General features: G+C 35.3%; 1 protein-coding gene across 11 annotated transcripts in view; it reads right to left on the bottom strand.

The window, feature by feature from the left end:
• TEX9 (testis expressed 9) overlaps positions 1-17,884 on the bottom strand; it is a 196,377-nt gene that overhangs the window by 3,684 nt on the left and 174,809 nt on the right. For 2 of the 11 annotated variants that reach the window (XR_005381692.1, XR_005381693.1), the window contains exon 11: positions 1,107-1,210. The exons of the other annotated variants lie outside the window; for them this stretch is intronic. The gene's annotated coding sequence lies outside the window, so the exon portion shown is untranslated. The remainder of the gene's footprint in view (positions 1-1,106; positions 1,211-17,884) is intronic. 11 annotated transcript variants of the gene reach the window in all.

The following is a 17,884-nucleotide window of genomic DNA, read 5'->3' as shown; positions in this document are numbered from 1 at the left end:
CAGATAAATGACAATGAAAACACAATGTACTGAAATTTATAGGATGTAGGGAAAGCAATACTAAGGGGAAAATGTATAGCTATAAATGCTTATGTTAAAAAAGAATAAAGATCTCAAATCAACAACCCAACTATAACTTAGAGAACTAAACCCAAAGCTAGTTGAAAACAGAAAATACTATAGGTTAGAGGTAAATGAAATAGAGAATAAAATAACAGTGGAGAAAAATCAATGAAGCCAAGAGCTGGTTCTTGGAAAAGATCAACAAAACTGCCAAACCTTTACCCTAGACTAAGAAAAAAAAAAGAGAAGACTCAACAGCAGAAATGGAAGAGGTGATATTACAACCGACTTTACAGAAAAAAAATTATAAATGGAAGAGAAGACATTACAACTGATACCACAGAAATACAGAGGATAAAAGAATACTCTGAACAATGGTATACCAATAAACTGGATAACCTAGACGAAATAAACTCCTAGACACTCCCAGTCTACTAAAACTGAATGATGAAGAAACAGGAAATCAGTTCAGGAAATCCAAACAAATACACAGCTAGTTAGGAGATTGAAGGAGTATTTAAAAACCTCTCAACAAGGAAATCCCCGAACCAAATAGCTTCACTGGTGAATTTTACCAAATATTTAAAGAAAAATTAACACCAATCATCCTCAAATTCTTTCCCCAAATTAAAGAGACCAAAATACTTCTAAATTCATTCAATAAAAGCCAGCATTAACCTGATACCAAAGCCAGACAAAAACACTACAGATCAATAATCCCTCACAAATACTAATGTGAAAATCTTCAACAAAATCATAGCAAACTGAATTCCACAGTACATGAAAAGGATTATACAGAATGACCAAGTGGAATATATTCCTGGAAGCAAGGATGATGGTTCAACATACAAAAATCAACTGACAGAACACTCCACATTAACGGAAGGAAAAAAAAAAACACACAATCCTCTCAATTGATGTAGATAAAGCATATGAGAAGATTCAACACAATTTCATGATAAAAACATTACACAAGGAACAAAATGCTCCCACTTCAACATGATAAGAGCCATATATGAAAAGCCCACAGATCATATACTCACTGGTAAAAGACTGGAAGCTTTTTCTCTATGATCAGGAACAAGACAAGGATACCTGCTTTTGCCAGTTTTATCCAACATAGTCCTAGAAATCTTGGTCAGAGCAGCTAGGGGAGAAAAAATAAATCAAAGGCATTCAAATAAAAAAGAAGCGATTATTCCTGTTCACAGATAACACAAAATGCAGAAAACCCGAAAGATTCCATAAAAAAACTAAGAATAACTTCATTTGGTAAAGCAGCAAGATACAGAATCAATACACAAAAATCACCTATATTTTATATATTAATAACGAACATTCCTAAAAATTAATAACCATCAAAAAGAACAAAATACTTAGGAATAAACATAGCCAAGGAGGTGAAAGACTTCTACACAGAAAATTTCAAAACACTGCTGAAAGAATTTAGACACAAATAAATGGACAGAAATTCTGTGTGCGTGGATTGGAAAGATTTAATAGTTATGATGCCAATACTACCCCAAAGATACAGTTTAAATATAATCTCTATCAAAATACCAATTGTGTTTCTTACAGAAATAGAAAGATCCATCCTAATATTCATAGGGAATCTCAAAAGATCACAAAGAGCCAAACAATTCTGAAAATGAATAACAAAGTTGGAGGTCTCATACTTCCGGATTTCAAAATTTATGACAACGCTACAAGAATCAAAAACAATATGATACCTTCATAAAAGACATATAGACCAATGGAATAGAGAACCCAGAAATAAACCTCTCTACATAAGAACAAATGATTATGGACAAGGGTGTCAAGCCTGGAAAACGACATCTTCTGTAATAAACAGTGCTAGGAAACTTGATATCCCCAAGCAAAATAATGAACTTATACCCCTATATTATGCCATATATAAAAATTAACTCAAATTTAGTTAGTTTAGACATCTAAATGTAATCCTAAAGTTATGAAACTGTTAGAAGAAAACAGAGGACATGGTACATGATATTGGATTTGGTTAGGATTTCTTAGATAGAACACCAACAGTACAGAAGAAAAAATAAACTGGACTACATCAAAGGACAAAATCAACAGAGTGAAAGGCAACCTATAGAATGGTTTGCAGATATTTGCAAATCATGTATCTGATAAGGAGTTAAAATCCAGAATATGTAAAGAACTCCAAATCATTAAAAGAGCACAGTCAATGAGTCCTTTGCGTATTTTTTAGACCTTTCTCCAAAGAAGATATATAAATGACTAACAAGCACATAAAAAGGTGGTCAGCATCACCACTCATTAGGGAAATGCAAACCAAAATCACAATGAGAGAACCACCTAATAAACATTAGGATGACTACCATAAAATAAAACCAAAAGCAAAAGAAACAACAAACAAGTGCTGATGAGGATACAGAGAAATTGGCACCCTGAGAACCTGGGGGCTAAGTGGTTGCATGTGTGCCTTTGGCTCAGGTCATGATCCCAGGGTCCTGGGATTGCGTCCTGCATCAGTCTCCCAAGAGGGAGCCTGCTTCTCGCTGGCTATGTCTCTGCCTCCCTGTGTGTATCTCTCATGAATAAATAAAATCTTTAAAAAAAAAAAAAGTTGGAATCCTCATGCATCAATGGTGAGGATGCAAAATGATGCAGCTGTATGGAAAAGCAATATGGTTGTTTCTTAAAAAAGCAATATGGTTGTTTCTTAAAAAATGAAAGATTTACCATATGATCCAGTAATTCCACATCTGGACATATATCCAAAATAATTGAATGCAGGGTCTTAAAATAATTAATTGTACACTCATGTTCATAGCAGGATTATTCGTAATAGCCAAAAGGTGGGAGCAACCCAAGTATTTATCCACAGACTAGTGGATAAACAAAATGTGGCTGGTTTGTATACACACGCACGCACACACACACAGTGGATTATTACTAAGCCTTTAAAAGGAATGAAATTTTGACACATGGTACAACATGGATGAAACTTGAAGACATTATGCTATGTGAAATAAATCAGTCACAAAAAGAGAAACACTGTATGAACCATTTATGTGACGTAAACGACCATATAGAGTGGTCAAAATCAAAGATAGAAATTAGAATTGTGGTTGTCAGGGTGATGGAAAGGGGAATGGGGAATTGCTGTTTAATGAACACAGTTTCAGTTTTTGCAAGATGAAAAAAAAGTTCTGGAGTCTGGCTGCGTAATAGTGTGCATATATGTAATACCATGAACTGTATACTTAAAACATAAAAGGGTATTTTTATATGTACTATACCAAAATTAATTTTTAAATTTTTTCAAAATTTTTAATTTAATTTTATTTATTTATTTTTAAAGATTTTATTTTATTTATTCATGATAGACACACACAGAGAGAGAGAGAGAGAGGCAGAGACACACAGGCAGAGGGAGAAGCAGGCTCCATGCAGGGAGCCCGACGTGGGACTCGATCCCTGGTCTCCAGGATCACGCCCTGGGCCAAAGGCAGGCACTAAACCACTGCATCACCCAGGGATCCCCTAATTTTTAATTTTAAAAGGTAATTCTTTAAGGCAAAAGGTAATGATGTAGTGTGGAGTTTGTGTATAAGTAAAATATATAACAATAGCAAAAATGGTACGAGAGTAAATGAAAGTACACTACTAAAAGGTTCTTACGTTATTCAAAAAGTGCTGTAATATTACTGGAAGACAGACAATGGTAAGTTAAAGTGTATGATAAATACTAAAATGTTCATAGAAAAGTTGAGACAAAAAAAAAAAAAGAAAAGTGGAGACAATACAGGAGATAAAATGGAATCATTAAAAGAATATTCAAAAGGAGAGAAAGAAGGGAAAGAAACAAAATTAGGAATAAAAAACAAGAACAAAATTAAACCCAACCATATTAATAATCACATTAAATGTAATTCTAAACATTCCATTGAAAAGTCAGAGACTGTGACATTGAACAAATGAATGAATAAGTAAAAAGTACTCAACTGTATGCTGCCTATATAAGATACAAAGGAGTTTTAAGTAAAAGGATGGAAAAAGATATTCTAATGCTATCACTAATTAAAAGAAAACTAAAGTGGGTGTCTGGCTGGCTTAGTTGGTAGGGCACGCGACGTGACTCTTAATCTCAGGGTCATGAGTTTAAGCCCCTCATTGGGCATGGAGACTACATTAAAGAAACAAACCTTAAAAAAAAGCTGCAGTTACTTAATATCTAAGAGTATATCACAACAAAGACAATTATGAGGAATATAAATTGTATCACAATAATAAAGGGTTCAACTCATTATGAGGACATAACAATCTTATATTTTAATGTATCTACCACTAGTCCTCCAAAGTACATGATGCAAAAACTGCCAAAACTGAAAAAGGGAAAATAATCCACAATTCTGTTTGGAGATCAGTACCCCTTCTCAATCACTGACAGAACAAGTAACTAAAATATGTAAAGATACAGAAGACTTGAATACGCTATCAAGCAACTTGACATAATTGACACTTACTGAATACTCCTCCCAGTAAACACAGAATATACATTCTTTACAAGGAGACAGGGAACATATGCCAATTTAAATCACATTCCAGGCCATAAAACAAAGCTCTATAAATTTACAATGATTCAAATAAGAACAAATGCTCAGGGAAGACCGCGTAGGAGGTCCCTAAATTAACCTTGTCCTGAGATACAACTAGGTAACACATCAGTGCAGATAACCCAGAAAATGACCTGAAAACTGGAAGAACAAACTCCACAACTAAATGTAGAGAAAAGGCCACATCAAAGAGAGTGGGAAGGGTAGATATGCAGTTGGCAGCTAAACCCCACAAGTCTGGCCACCAGAGAGAGGAAGCCGTAGGTGTGGAAAGGGGTGAGAAACAGACTATTACACTGGGGAGCCTGCAGAGGGAAGACAAAGCCCCATGGCATTTGACTGTGAAAATCAGAGGGGTCAAATTTCAAGAGTTCTTACAGCCAGTGATACTAAAAGCCTGGAACTTTAAAAATCAGCAGGCCCAGCTATGGGAGATCCCAGAGGACAATAGGAAGCGGAGTCCCCACCCTTAAAGAGTCAGCACAAAAAACAGCCCCAGAGACACAGCTTAAAGCAGCAGTTTGAAAAAACATCTGGAGGCACCTAGGTAGCTCAGCTGATTAAGCATCTGACTTTGGCTCAGGTCACAATCCTGGAGTCCTGGAATCAAGCCCTGCATCAGGCTCCCTGCTTAGCAGGGAGTCTGCTTCTCCCTCCACCTCTGTCCCTCCCTCCATTTGTGTGCTCTCTCTCTCTCTAGGTTGCTCTCTCAAATAAAATCTATAAAACGAAAAGAAAAACATCTGGGAAAGTTAGTTACTAACTTCGGAGTTCCCTGAGGAACTTCTCTAGGAACAAAGGAGCTGGCAGCCTCCATTTCCCTCTCCTGCCCCCAAGCATAATCATATGATCACCTATGGGAACCAGCTCAGCATCTGCATTCACTACCTAACTGGCTTAGACCATGCCCTACTGCCTCCAAACACAACTGCTTCAGTCCCTTAATTGTAGGTCCCCTCCCTGAGAATAGTGCAATCTTTGCCAATACTGCATCTCCCAACCTCCTACGGATGACATGCACACATTGGTAAAACTGCACCCCTCACTTGCCTGCTCCTGTGCAACCTGCAGAGCACCCCAGATGCCTGGTCTTCCCAACAGCTCCATCCCCTGGAGGACCAGCACCACTTTGCTAAAAATACACCCCCTACACCCCCTGCCCACTACGTTTTGGCACAACAGAGGTAGCTGACTTTCCCAACACACAGGAATAAAGAGAGTTAGGCAAAATTAGGAGACAGAGGAATATGTCCCATATGAAAGAACAGGACAAAATCTTAGCAAGACACCTAAGAGAAACAGAGATAAATATGCCTGACAGAGAATTTAGTAATGATCATAAACATACTCACTGGACTTGAGAAGAGTAAAAGACATTAGTGGGATCCTTAACACAGACATTTTAAAAAAAGAACTGATCAGAGATAAAGAAAAAATAATTGAAACTAAAAATATACTTGATGGAATAAATAATAGGCTAGAGGAAAGAGAGGAACAAATTAATGATCTGGAAGACAGAGTAACAGAAAGTAAGCTGAGCAAATGAGAAAAGAATTATGTAAAATGAGAATAGACTTAGGGAATTCAGTGACTCCACCACATTTAATATATTATATTCACATTATAGGGATTCAGAAGAAGAAAAGAGAAAAGAGAGCAGAATATTTAAGTGAAGACATAACAGCTGAAAACTTCCCTAATCTGGAGAAGGAAACAGATATCCAGATCCTGGAAGCACAGATATTGCCCAACAAAATCGACTCAAAGAGGTCCATACCAAGACATAGAAATTAAAATGGCAAAATGTAGTGAGAAAGAAAAGAAACTCAAAAGCAGCAAGAGAAAAGAGTTACATATAAGGGGAAAGCCCATAAGGCTATCAGCAGATTTTTCAACAGAAATTTAGCAGGCCAGAAGAAAATGGCATGACACATTCAAAGTGCTGAAAGGGAAAAACCTGCAGTGAAGAATATTCAATCCAGTAAGGTTATCATTCAGAATAGAAGGAGAGAAGAAGAGTTTCTTAGACAGGGGCACATGGGTGGGTCAGTGGCTGAGCATCTGCCTTTGGCTCAGGGCATGATCCCAGGGTTCTGGGATCCAGTCCTGCATCAGGCTCCCTGCAGGGAGCCTGCTTTTCCCTCTGCCTATGTCTCTGCCTCTCTCTATGTGTCTCCATGAATAAATAAAATCTTAATTTTTTTTTCTCAGACAAAAACTAATGGAGTTCATAAGCACTAAATAAGCCCTACAAGAAATATTCAAGGGGACTCTTTGAGTGGAAAGTAAAGACGATCAGTGAGAGTATGAAAAATAGGAAACACAAAAGCAGTAAAAATAAGTATATCTATAAAAATACTCAAGGGATTCACAACATAAAAGGATATAAAATATGACATCATAAACCTAAAACAAGGTAGGAGAAAAAAATGGATTCAAACTTAAGCAACCATCAACTTCATATAGACTGTTATATACACACCTAATGGTAACCATAAATCAAAAATCAGTAATAAATATGCAAAGAATAAAGAAAAATGAATCCAAGTATATCACTAAAGAAAGTTAGCAAACCACGGAAGAGAGCAAGTCAAGAATCAGAAAAACTACAATAACAACCACAAAACAAGTAACAAAATATTAAATACTTATCTATCAATAATTACTCTGTAAATGGACTAAATGCTCCAACTGAAACAGAGGATGACAGAATGGATGAGAAAACAAAACCCATCTATATGCTGCCTACAAAAGACTTACTTTAGACCTAAAGACACCTGCAGATTGAAAATGACGGGATGGAGAAACATTTATTGTGCAAGTGGATGTCAAAAGAAAGATGGGGTAACAGTACTTATATTGGACAAAATAGATTTTAAAACACTGTAACAAGACAAAGAAGGACTATATAAAATAATAAAGGGGACAATCCAATAAGTAGATACAATTGTAAATGCTTATATACCCAACATGAAAGCACCCAAATACATAAAACAGTAAAACATAAAGGAACTAATGGATAGTAATGCAATAATAGTAGGGGACTTTAACACCCCACTTCTATCAATGGACAGATCAGATCATCTAAACAAAATCAACAAGGAAAGAGTGGCTTTAAATGATACAATGGACCAAATGGACTTAACAGATATATTCAGAACATCCTAAAATAGCAGAATAGGGATTCTTTTCAAGCACATATGAAACACTCTCCAGAGCAGACATTTAGGCCACAAAACAAGTCTCAACAGATTAAAAAATACTGAAGTCATACCATGTATCTTTTCTGACTATGGTGCTATGAAACTAGAAATCAAACACAAGAAAAAAATCTGGGAGGAGCACAAATACATGGAGGCTAAATAACATGCTACTAAAAAATTAATGGGTGAACCAAGATATCAAAGAAGAAATAAAAAATTACATGTAAATAAGTGAAAATGAAAACACAACAGTGCAAAATCTTTGGGATGTAGCAAAAGCAGTTCTAAAAGAGAAGTTTATAGCAACACAGGTCTACCTCAAGAAACAAGAAAAATCTCAAACCACCTAATCTTACACCTAAAGGAGTTAGAAAAAGAAAAAACAAAACCCAAAACCAGCAGAAGGAAGGAAATAATAAAGCTTATAGCAGAAATAAGTGATATAGAAACTATAAAAACAATAGAACAGATCAATGACACCAGGAGCTGGTTCTTTGAAAAGCTCAACAAAATTGATAAACCTCTAGCAAGACCCAAGAAAAAAAGTGAGGGGCAGGGGAGAGGACTCAAATAAAACCACAAAAGAGAAATGACTACAAACACCACATAAATATAAAGAATTATTATATGCGACAACCTGAAAGAAATTGATAAGTTCCTAGAAACACATAACCTACCAAAACTGAAGAAATAGAAATTTTGAATAAACTAATTACCAGCAATGAAATTGCATAAGTAATCAAAAAGATCCTAACAAACACAAGTCCAGGACCAGAAAGCTTCACAGGAAAATTCTACCAAATATTTTAAAAAGAGTTAATAATACCTATTCTTCTCAAACTATTCCAACAAATAGAAGAGGAAGGGAAACTTCCAAATTTATTCTATAAGAGCAGCATTACTCTGATACCAACACCAGATAAAGATACAACAAAAATAAAACTATAAGCCAATCTCTCTGATGAACATATATGCAGAAATCCTCAAGAAAATATTAGCAAATGAAATCCAACAGTACATTTGAAAAAATCATTCATCACAATCAAGTGGGATTTATCCCTGGGATGCCAAGGTGATTCAGCATTCATAAATCAATCAACATGATAGATCACATTACTAAGAGAAAGAATACAAACCATAATAGTCATTTCAATAGATGCAGAAAAAAAAGCATTTGATAAAGTGTATCCATTCATGATTTTAAAAAACCCAACAACACAAAAAACCATCAACAAAGTAGGTTTACCTAAACATAATAAAGGCCTTCTATGAAATCTCACAGCGTACATCATATTCAATGGTGCAAAACTGAGAGCTTTACCTTAAAGTCAGGAACAAGACAAGGATGTCTACTCCCATCACTCTTATTCACTATAGAATCGGAAGTCCTAGCCACAGCAATCGAACAGAAAGAAACAAAAGGCATCCACATTGGTAGTAAAGAAGTAAAACTTTCACTATGTGAAAGATCTGTACTCTGAAAACTGTGTAACATTGATGAAAATAATTGAAGACAACACAAAGAAATGGAAAGACATTCCATGTTCATGGATTGCAAGAACAACTGTTAAAATGTCCATACTACCAAAGCAATATACAGTTTTAATGCAATCCCTATCAAAATACAGCCAGCAGGGGCACCTAGGTAGCTCAGTTGGTTAAGCATCGACTCTTGATTTTGGCTCGGGATTGTAAGATCAATCCCCACTTTGTGATCAGCACTCAATGAGGAGTCTGCTTGAGATTCTTTCCCACTGCTCCACCCTCACCTCTCGCTCTCAAATAAATAAATAAATAAATCTTAAAAAAATAATACCACCAGCATTTTTCACAGAACTAGAACAAACAATCCTAAAATTTGTATGGAACCTCAAAAGACCCCAAATAGCCAAAGTAATCCTGAAAAAGAAAAATAAATCTAGGGGTACCTGAGTGGCTAAGTGGTTGAGCATCTGCCTTTGGCTTAGGTTATGATCCCAGGGTTCTGGGATCGAGTCCCACATCAGGCTTCCTGTAGGGAGCCTGCTTCTCTCTCTGCCTCTCTTTGCATCTCTCATGAATAAGTAAAGAAAATCTTTAAAAAAAAGAAATCTAAAGGTATCCTAATTGCAGACTTCAAGTCATACTACAAAGCTATAGTAATCAAAACAGAATGGTACTGACACAAAAATAACACAAAGATCAACAGAACAGAATAGAGAGCCCAGAAATAAACCCACAATTACATGGTCAATTAATCTTTAACAAAGGAAGAAACAATATGCAATGGGAAAAAGATGGTCTCTTTAACAAGCCAAGTTGGGAAAACTGGACAGCTACATGCAAAAGAATGAAAGTGGACCCCTTTCTTACACCATACACAAAAATAAATTCAAAATGGATAAATGTCTAAATGTGAGACCTGAAACCATAAAAACCTTAAAAGAGAGCATAGGCAGTAACTCTGACTTTAGCTGTCGCAACATTTTTCAAGATATGACTCCTGAGACAAAGGAAATAAAAGCAAAAATAAACTATTGGGACTACATCAAAACAAAAAGCTTTTGCACAGTGAAGGAAATAATCAACAAAACTAAAATGCAACCTACTGAATGGGAGAAGATATTTGCAAAAGACATATCCCATAAAGGGTTAGCATCCAAAATATATAAAGAACTTCTACAACACCCCCCCAAAACAAATAATCCAATTAAAAATGAGTAAAAGCATGAATAGAATTTTCTCCAGAGTAGACATATAGATGGGCATCCATGAAATGCAAATCAAAACCGCAAGAGGTATCACCTTATACGTGCCAGAATGGCTAAAATCAAAAAAAACACAAGAAGCAAGTGTTGACAAGGATGTGGTGAAAAAGGAATCCTTGTGCATTGTTGGTGAGAATGAAAACTGGTGCAGCCACTGTGGAAAATAGTATGAAGTTTCCTGAAAAAATTCAAAAATAGAAATACCATATGATCTAGTAATTCCACTACTCAGTGTTTACCCAAAGAATATCAAGAGTAATTAAAAAAAAATCATATTCAAAAAAATATGTTTATCTCTCTTTATCGTAGCATTATTTAAAATAACAAAATACAGAAACAGCCCAAGTGTCCATCAACTGATAAATGGATAAAGGAGTGGTGTATATCCAATACAAAATGAAATATTATTCAGCCATAAAAATGAATGGAATCTTGCCACTTGCAACATCATGGATAGAACTAAGGGAGTATAATGCTAAATGAAATAAGTCAGCCAGAGAAAGAAAACTACTGTATGATTTCACTCATGTGGAAATTAAGAAAATAAATGAGCACAGCAAAAGAAGGAGTGATTGAGAAAAAGAGAGAGAGACAAATCAAGAGTTAACGAAAAAGAAATGATGGTTACCAAAGGGGAGTTGAGTAGGGCAATGGGTTAAATAGGTGATGGGGATTTAAAAGTATACTTTTCATGATGAGCACAGAGTAATGTATAGAACTGTCCAATCACTATATTGTATACTTGTAACTAATATAACCCTGTATGTTAACTAGGCTTGAATTTAAAACAAAACAAAACAAGAACAAAGGCATGGTATGCCCACTATGGGATTAAGTTAGAAATCATTAAGAAAGGTATCTGGAAAAATTCCCAAATATTTGTAAATGAAATGACAAGCTACTAAATAGCTCATAATAAAGAAATCAGAGGAAAATTAGAAGGTATTCTGAAAATGAAAATGTGACAAATCAAAGTTTAGCTGAAAGAATGAATAGAGGAAATTTATAATGTTAAATGCTTATATTAGAAAAGAAAGGTTTCAAATCAACAGGTCTGCTTCCATTTCAATAAACCAGAAAAGAACAAACTGAACCCAATTAAGAGAAGGAAATAACAAAGAGCAGAAATCAATAAAAGAGAAAACTGAGGAAAAACAATGAAAGCAGATTTATTAAGGCTCTAGTAAGACTGAGCAGGAAAAGAGGATACAAATAACCAATATTAAGAATGAGGGAAAAAAAGGAAACCTATGATAATGTGGAGGAACATCACTATAGATTAGACAGTTATTTAAAGGACAATAAGGGAGTAACATTTTTAAAAAATGTGAGACCTGAAACCATAATAAATTTGACAACATAGATAAAATGGAGAGATTCCTTGAAAAACACCCAAATCACACAGTAAGATACAGATAGCCTCTATATAGAATACTTTTGTATCTGTTAAAGAAATTGAATTTGAAATTCAAAATATTTTCACATGAACTAAGGATGATTTTATTTTGACAAGGCTAAATAAACAAAAAGAAGAAAAGAAAAGAAAAGAAAAGAAAAGAAAAGAAAAGAAAAGAAAAGAAGAAAAGAAAAAAAAGAAAAGAAAAAAGAAATCTGGTGAAGAATATGCCACAGGGACCATATCAGCCCGCAAAACCTAAAATAGTTATTAGCTGGCCCTTTATAGAAAAACTATGCCTACCCTTGGCCTGTGTAGAATTCTAAGGATTCAGGGCGCCTGGTGGCTCAGTGGTTGAGCATCTGCCTTTGGCTCAGGTCATGATCCCAGGGTCCTGGGATTGAGTCCTGCATCAGGCTCCCTGCAGAGAGCCTGCTTCTTCCTCTGCCTATGTCTCTGCCTCTCTGTGTGTCTCATGAATAAATAAAATCTTAAAAAAAATACTAAGGATTCTAGAAGAAAAAAATTCTAGACTTTAGCAAAGTTTCAAGATACAAATTGAATATATGAAAGTAAACTGCATCTCTCTATTCTAGCAACACATGATTGGGAATTGAAATTTTAAAAATTTATAGTAACATGAAGAGAGATTAAATACTAAGGGCTAACTGTGGGGGAAAAATGTATAAGACCTGTAGGCTGAAAACTACAAAAATATTGCCTAGAGAAAATGAAGAAGGCTTACAAAATAGATATGCTCTATTCATGATGTGAAAAACACAGTATTGTTAAGAGGCCACTTTTCCCCAAATTGATCTACAGATTTAGTGCAACTCCAATGAAAACTCCAAAAAAACTTTTTGTAGAAATAGGCAAGGTAATTCTAAGGTTTATATGGAAATGCACAGGACCTAAAACAGCCAAAGCAATTTCTGAAAAGAACAAAATCATACTACATGCTTTCAAGATTTTATTATAAAGATGTAATAATCAAGACAGTGTGCTATTAGCATAAAGACAGACACGGAGATCAATCGAACAGAAGAGAGATTCTAGAAATAGTAGCACACATATGTGGGCAACTAATTTTCAACAAAAGTGTCAGGGCAATTCAATGGTAAAGGATAATCTTCTCAACAAAGAGTGCTCCATATATACCAATAATGAAATGAACCTTGACCCTTATAAACAAAAATTCACCTAAAAGCTCAAGCTACACAACTTCTAGAAGAATACATAGGAGCAAATCGTCGTGACCTTAGATTTAGCAAAGAATTCTTAAATAGGCCACAGGAAGCACATTATAAAAGAAAAAACAGATTAGACTACATCAAAATTTAAAAGTTCACTCTTCGGGATCCCTGGGTGGCGCAGCGGTTTAGTGCCTGCCTTTGGACCAGGGCGCGATCCTGGAGACCCAGGATCGAATCCCACGTCAGGCTCCCGGCATGGAGCCTGCTTCTCCCTCTGCCTGTGTCTCTGCCTCTCTCTCTCTCTCTCTCTGTGTGACTATCATAAATTAAAAAAAAAAAAATAAAGCTTTAAAAAAAAATAAATAAAAATAAAAGTTCACTCTTCAAAAGAAGTGTTACAAAAATAAAAGGGATAAGACACTTGCAAAGCATATATCTGACAAAAGACATGTAGTTAGAATACATAAAAACTTATAGCTCATTTATAATAAGTCAACTCAATTTTTAAAAATGAACCAAAGAGATTAAAAACTAAGGAAATCTGAATAAAGTATGCTCTTTAGTGAATAACGTTATTGATTCATTCATTAGCTATAGTAAATGTACCATACTAATGTAGATGTTAGTTTCAGAGGAAACTGTGTTTGAAGATTACAGAAATGCTCTGTACTAACTACAATTTTTATGCTGATTTATAACTTCTATAAATTAAACTTCATTAAATATTATTAAGAGTAAAAAACTTTTTACCAATACTTCACCAAAGAAGGTATCTAGACTCTCCTGAACAACCAACAGGTCAAAGAAGAAATCAAAGGGGAAATAAAACAGTATCTTCAATCTTGATAGAATGTTGATAGGAATTGCATTCAATCTGAATAGCTATCATCAAAAAGCAAGAGACAACAAATGATGGAGAGGATGTGGAGGAAAGGGAACATTGTGCAATGTTAGTGGGATTGTACATTGGTAAAACCACTATAGAAAACAGTTTAGAGGTTCCTCAAAAAATTTAAAATACAACTACCATGCAATCCAGCAATTCCACTTCTGTGAATATATCCAAACGATATGAAAATACTACATCAAAGAGATATCTGCAATGCCATATTCACGGCAGCATTATTTACAATAGCCAAGACATGGAAACAACCTAAACGTCCATCAATGCATGAATGGATAGAGAAATTGTGATACAGGGATCCCTGGGTGGCGCAGCGGTTTGGCGCCTGCCTTTGGCCCAGGGCGCGATCCTGGAGACCCGGGATCGAATCCCACGTCGGGCTCCCGGTGCATGGAGCCTGCTTCTCCCTCTGCCTGTGTCTCTGCCTCTCTCTCTCTCTGTGAGACTATCATAATAAATAAAAATTTATTAAAAAAAAAAAAAAAGAAATTGTGATACAATTTATACAAAGAGGAATAAATAAGAGAAATCCTGCCATTCATAAGAACATGGATGGACCAAGAGGGCATAATGCTAAGTAAGTCAGACAAGAAAAGACAAATATTGTGTGATCATACTTATACTTAAAAACTCTTTTTAAAAATGCAAAGAAAAACAGATCAGATTTATGGTTAACAGATGTAGGGAGTGGTGGGAGGCAGGAGGGGAGATTGGAGGAAGGTGGTCAAAAGGCACAAACTTCCAGTTATAATAAAACACTAGAGATGTAATGTATATACAACATGATAACTATAGTTAGCTGTTGTATGGTATATTTGAAAGTTGTTAAGAGAATAGATCCTAAGAATTCTCATCACCAGGAAAAAAGCTTTTCTTATTTTTTGTATCTCTGTGAGATGATGGATATTAAATGAACTTACTGTGGTAATCATTTCACAATATATAAATCAAATCATTATGCTATACACCTTAAACTTAATAATGCTGTATGTCAATTATATCTCAATAAAACTGGGGAAAATATAAAATCTCAAGATAGCAAATGAGCATATGAAGATGTTTGTATTATTCACTGGTCATTAGGAATATGCAAACTAAACCACAATTACATACTGTTAGTCACCCACTAGAACAGTAAAATGTAAAAGCCTGACTATGTCAAATGTTGGTCATGACATGGAACAGCTAAAACTTTTATATACTGCTGTTAAGAATATATATTGGTAAAACCATTTTGGAAACCAGTTTGGCAGTTGAACGTACATCTATAATAAAACCCAGATGTTTATTAATTCTAGGTATTTACCCAAGAGAAATGAAAACACATGTCTACACAAAGACATATATGTGAATATTCATGGCAGCTTTATTTGTAATAGTGAAAACTGGAAACAACCCTAAGTCCATCAATAGAGGGTATTGTTTGTTATATTTATACCATGTGTAAAATTATTAAAAGTGAACTACTGTCACATGCAACAATGGGATGAATCTCAAGATGTTCTAAAATCTTTCCCAAACCTACTCCAGGGAATGGCACTATCTATCCAGTTCTGAAAACTAAAAGTCAAAACATCCTCTCAAAAGCTTCCCTTTTTCACAATTCCATCTCTACCCATCACCAAGTCCTAGTAATTTTTCTCTCTTCAATGTATTTTGATACTTCTCTCCATTTCCACCACTATCAGTCTAGTCCACACTACTTCATCATCTCTCATACTGCTCCTCTTAACCTGAGTTCATTGCCTCCATCTCTCACACTGCTACTCTTTAGCCAGAATTCATTGCCTCCTTCCAATGAATTCTCACACAATAAACAAAAATACTTTCCAGGCACACATATGATCACTGCATAGTCTCCCCTTACCTTGTTCAAAATAACCATGCAGTGGCGTTGTACTATATTTGGATAAAACCCCAAATATTAACACAGCCTGAAGGATCTAGATGGTTTGGCCTCTACCTGCTTGAGGCCTCACTTCACAACATTCTCTTCACTTCCATCCCTGACTTTCATGACCTAGTTTTTTTTCCTACCACAGAGCCATTTTATACATAGGATTCCCTTTGTCCATAATCTCTTCCTAGCATATAACTTGTTAATATTATTCAGATCTTAACTCAGAATTACATTTTTTTAAAAAAGCATGCCTTTACCTGGTTACCTGCTCAAATCACAGTTGCACCTCAGTTTTGCTTGATGAATTGTCTAAATAACACACAGCTTCTCCACTACAGGGAGTATATGATTACAGGGATCACATTTATTTATTTATTTTTATCACCTTTGTATCTCCAGTCTCTAGGAAAGGTCTGGCAGGTACCTAGAAGGCCTTTGTAAATATTTCTAAATGAATTAATAAAGAATTTGAAATTATCTGTTCCTAAATGAAATAACATGGACTTGGTGACATATTTTATTTATTTTATTTTATTAAGATTTTATTTATTTATTCACAATAGACACACAGAGAGAGAGAGAGGCAGAGACACAGGCAGAGGGAGAAGCAGGCTCCATGCAGGGAGCCCGATGTGGGACTTGATCCCGGGTCTCCAGGATCACACCCTGGGCCGAAGGCAGGCACTAAACCACTGAGCCACCCAGGGATCCCTGAGGACATATTTTAAATGGACTATAAGCAAACAATCTAATCAAATGCTCTGTTTTTAAGAATTCCAATTAAACCATCACAAAGTTGTCTTTCCTCATTCCTTCCTATAGTATATTTCAGAGGCAATTACTATGTTCCAGGCACTGAGACACAACAGAATGAGACAATCGGGGTCCCTGCACTCATGCAGCATCTGATTTAACTTGACTGACTCTTCATTTCAAAAGTTACTCTTACTCTAAGGCCAGATTCGTTTCCTAACCTCTGTGCAGAATATATTATTTTTTTTAAATAAATCTTTAACTTTTTCATGACTAGGAGTCAATCTTGTTCTAGTTTATGGAAACCTTACTATTTCTTAAACATACAGACCTGAATAATTTTAATTATCTACCTAATCATATGTCTAATTAGAATGAGAAGCAAGGTACAAAGAATTAAAATGGAAAAAATATACCTCCTCACAAAAAAAAACTTACATATAGACTAGACTACAAGGAAAAACTAAACAGCATAAGCCCAAAATGTCCTTCAAAGACAAAGTTAGGGGACTCCTGGGTGGCTCAGCAGTTTAGCACCTGGCCTTCGGCCCAGGGCGTGATCCTGGAGTCCTGGGATCAAGTCCCACATCGGGCTCCCTGCATGGAGCCTGCTTCTCCCTCTGCCTCTATCTTTCATGAATAAATAAATAAAATATTTTTTAAAAAAAGACAAGTTAGAAATGAAGCAAAATAATTGAAAAAAATCAGAAACTTAAGACTCATACACATATTTTTTCAGAAATCTAAAATAAGTTACATCTAAGAACTCTGATTTCAAAATGTCTACTTGATAGCAAATAGTTACAAAATGTTCTCCTACTGCATTTAAACTGATCACCCATAATGCAGACTTTGGATCAGAAATTTGTTTTGAACATACTTGCTTTTACAGTGTTGATGGTTTTAAACTAATTAATGAGGACTTGGTATGTCAATTTGCAAAATGGCTCAATAGGATTATTGCTGTCATGGAAACAAGTTTTTCCTTCTACTTCTCTAATTGTGCTAAAACATCAACAACTAAGAATTAGCAAATCCTGACATATACATGGTTATTCCATTTTATTTTCTTCAAAATCCCTCCAGAGTGAACCAAATTGGAAATAATATTCCAATAGCAT

The sequence above is a fragment of the Canis lupus genome, chromosome 30 (assembly GCF_011100685.1).
Source record: "Canis lupus familiaris isolate Mischka breed German Shepherd chromosome 30, alternate assembly UU_Cfam_GSD_1.0, whole genome shotgun sequence".
Taxonomy (NCBI): Eukaryota; Metazoa; Chordata; class Mammalia; order Carnivora; family Canidae; genus Canis; species Canis lupus.
The sequence above is the reverse complement of the archived record's forward strand: the minus strand, read 5'-3'. Positions and strand labels throughout refer to the sequence as shown.